The sequence below is a fragment of the Mustelus asterias genome, unplaced genomic scaffold (genome assembly GCF_964213995.1).
Source record: "Mustelus asterias unplaced genomic scaffold, sMusAst1.hap1.1 HAP1_SCAFFOLD_2716, whole genome shotgun sequence".
NCBI classification, from domain to species: domain Eukaryota; kingdom Metazoa; phylum Chordata; class Chondrichthyes; order Carcharhiniformes; family Triakidae; genus Mustelus; species Mustelus asterias.
This window is the reverse complement of record NW_027592661.1, coordinates 32878-36525: the sequence shown is the minus strand read 5'-3', so window position 1 is coordinate 36525 and position 3648 is coordinate 32878. Positions and strand designations below refer to the sequence as shown.

Sequence of the window (3648 nt, the reverse complement as noted above, 5' to 3'; positions counted from 1 at the left end):
GAGGAGTTGACTCATTGAAGTTTCACTGTGAGATCTGTCACCAGCTGCTGGGACAGGCGCAGCGTTGGAGCCTGTGCTGCAACACGATTATCCCACCCACTTCCCACTCCCTTGGAGAAAACGCTTCAAGCTCTTAAGGTGCTTAGTCCAATGACTCTGGAGAAGACCTTTAACTCATCGTGTGGCAAGACACAGGTGAAAACCTGAGACAGAACACTCCAGGATGGAAAGGTCTGTAGCTCACCCTTTATTGCCACGGGATACCTCCGTAACTACTTTTCTATTAAATCATTCAGTTTTTAATGAGTAAAATCTGGTAGAATTGTTTTGCGGTCTGTCACGTGAAGACTCGCCGCGGGTATTTTGGCAAGCAAATATAGAGATTTTTTTTTGAAAAGAACCACAAAGAAATTAAAATTACGCTCGAGGGATGCACACTCAATTACAGCTGAAAAAAATTCTGCTGATCCTCTTTTGCAGAGAAGACATGCCAACAGCACAAAAATGTTGGTAACAGCACCATGTCCTGAGGGGCATAATGCACGCAACACTGATAGAAGCCTACTAGCTATGCAAGTGCTTCCACACAATACCAAATGCATATACAAGAGAGACATCCTAACGGTGGTCGATGATGCAATGTTCATGTTCCAGCCTTGTCAGGTGTGAGCTATATTGTGAAATGATGCAATTCGGTTAGAATTAAACACGTGTAAAGAACATCCACACGCTAAAAACATTTAAAATTCTCTTACCATTTGCACATTCATATTTCAATTATACAATGGTCCAATTCTGCACTTACAGAATTACACAGGCATTAAAAACAAAGCTTAAATCAAGGTTTAAACATGACCTGTAACAAATGTGGTTTAGATTTTGAACCAGACATTTTCACATTAACACACTACTCTGAAATGCTTAATAATGCATGAAGCATGTTTTAAAGTGAATTCCTCGAGAAATTGAACAAAGAAAAATCATCCCAAAGTATCAATTCCATTCACATCCCAGTAGATGCATTCAAAAACTATTTTTAAACAAAAACATTTAAACCTATCAGATAACGGAATTAGGATTGATGTTTCTTGCCAATTTTCTTGCTTGCCCTGCTCCGTGGATGCAAAACGTCCTTTGGCGCTACACCTCAAGTAGCCATTAGAGAGGGGGGGGGGGGGTTCCAGCTAATTTATAACCTTCCCCCAATCCAGCAGCTTAAATGCAAGATGTCCTAACTACCACCCTGACTCCAACACGTGCTGGGATGTGTTTGATCAGACTGTCTACCCCTCTCTACTGTGGCTACATTCACGGGTGTAAGGGTCCCTGGTAAGGGTGTCTACGGGCACTGTCGAGGACTTCCATGCCCGTTGGGCACCACGGGGACTGGTATACCTTCCCAACCCCTTTCTTCACATTTTGGTTTAACGTTTTAAGTTTAAGGCAGTTCCCCTTCAGGGGCTGTCCCTTTTACTTTATCCCTCAGAATACCATAGCGCAGAAGAGGCCCTTCGGCCCATCGAGTCTGCACCGATGCCTGAAAGGCCATGACCTGCCCACCTAATCCCACTTGCCAGCACTTGGCCCTTAGCCTTGAATGTTGCGACGCGCCAAGTACTCAACCAGGTACTTGTTTTTTAATTCGATTTAGTTCAATTAGTTTTTCAGCAAGAGGAAAGAGTTGGGATGCTTTGGAATCTTGGACCAAGCTGATGCGTGATGCAACAACTTGCTGGCTCACTCCACTGAGCGAACCACAAATTCATTCAGTTAAATTTAAACAAAAAGAGAGAAAAATGTATTCCAAAACATTGGGAGGTTCACATTTTAGTGCAAACAGGAAAGAGATTTAAGTTTCTAACCTTCAGTGCAGTACTGCCCCAGGTACCCTGTGTCAGAGCAATCACAGCTAACACTGCCATCTATCAAGGAGCAAACTCCACCATTCTCGCAAGGGTTTTCTGTGCAGATCCCCTCCTTCTCCAGCCTCACTGACTGGCTCCCAAGCAGCGTCGGTGCCGAGTTCCCGTACTTCAAGTCTTCGATAAATCCCTTGAACGGAGGTTCACCCTGCACCGTGATGGAAGTCAACGCGGATTCTCGGATATCCTGCGGGACCCCTCCCAGGAACAGATCGCTCACAATCTTCATGTACTGCCGCTGGGGCTTCACCTGGGCGGAGCCCGTGTCCCCGTCCAGCACCAGGACTGTCCGCAGGTTGTCCCGGCTGACCATGATGAAGTGCCACTTGCCGTCGTCCACCTGCCTGTCCATGTTGATGGAGGCCTCGTAGCAATCGATGCTGAACTTGAGCTGCACTTTCCCCTCCAGCACCCGCAGCTGCAGGAAATCGCAGTAGCCTCCATCGTCGAAGTAGAGGAGCAGGGCCCTGGAGAGCTCCGTCTTGAACTGGAAGCTGAGGTCGCTCCTGGTGCTCGCGTCCCAGCGAGTGTAGCGGCTCCACAAGCCCGGAGCGCCGGTAAACTCCATCCCCAGGCACAGCCCTGCCAGAGAACCAAGAACCAGGGCAAAGCAGAAGGAATCCATGCTCAGCGTGGCGTTGGCGGCAGCGCGGGGGAGGAACGCATAAAATAACAGATCACCGTTCAGGGAAAACGCGGGAAGGGTAAATCCACAGTGATGGAAATGGTCATGGGAGAGGCGATTCGAGCATCGGCCAGTGCCCTCAAGTCAAATCGAAGCCGTTTACCCAACAACCTTCTGATCCCGAGCTCTAGGGCAGCGTATATTCGAGCCTGGCGCCACAAGTTCGCTGGTTGGAATACGAGCTGTTGTGACGAGACAATCAGCAATTATGGACGTGCCGACTTACAGTCTTTTGGTGGGTGACTGGAAGATGAGAAACTGACAGCTGGGAATCTCACTCAAACTTGACAAACTCTGGAGTATATTTCTGCCATCTACAGCGAAGAGGCAAGAGTTTGCCCGTGATTCAATTTTGTTTTTCTGGGGTCAGGGGTACACAAATCAATCCCGGTGTCACTTTCCGGATGCCACTGCCGCCACACACAGACGCCACATGATGTTACGGTGCGCTGGTACCTACTGCTGCCTCCAAGGAAGACCCAGTGAGCCGAATCAACCTGGAAATAAAACGGGGGGAAAAAAAAAACGTCATTAAGAAATCCAGGAAAAGACTGTGTTTTCTGCATTAATCCCTTTACCTCCGACAATGGACATCAATGTTTTTAAAGATGCCAAGCTCAGTAACCAGTAAATTTAAATTGAGGATTAGCAGCTTTAACGTGCCATGAACTCAGAAGGAACAATGCAATTTGTGCAAATTCGCAAATCTAACAGAACCCTCCGTGGACACCCATATATATATATATATATAAAATACACTCGTGCTGCAACATGGCAGATTCTGGTTCGAAACATTCACACAACATTCAGCAGCCAGCCTCATGGATACAAATAACGCCTTTTATCAAGACATTTTTTAAAATAATCTCAGTTCACAGGTCTCCGAGGTAACCCAAAAAGTACTAGTCTGATCGAACGCTTCCTAAACCGGACTCTTGATACCACCATTATACTCCAATTAGCATCAAACAAAGTGCAACATGCAGAAAGAAGCCATTTAGTCCATTGTTCGTAGGACCACTCTCTGAAAGAGCTACCAAT

The 3648-nt window shown here is 46.7% G+C and overlaps 1 pseudogene; it reads right to left on the bottom strand.

Annotated features, from left to right (window-relative positions):
* Positions 1 to 1857: 1857 nt before the first annotated feature.
* LOC144489957 (neurexin-3 pseudogene) lies at positions 1858 to 2547 on the bottom strand (annotated as a pseudogene).
* Positions 2548 to 3648: the final 1101 nt, after the last annotated feature.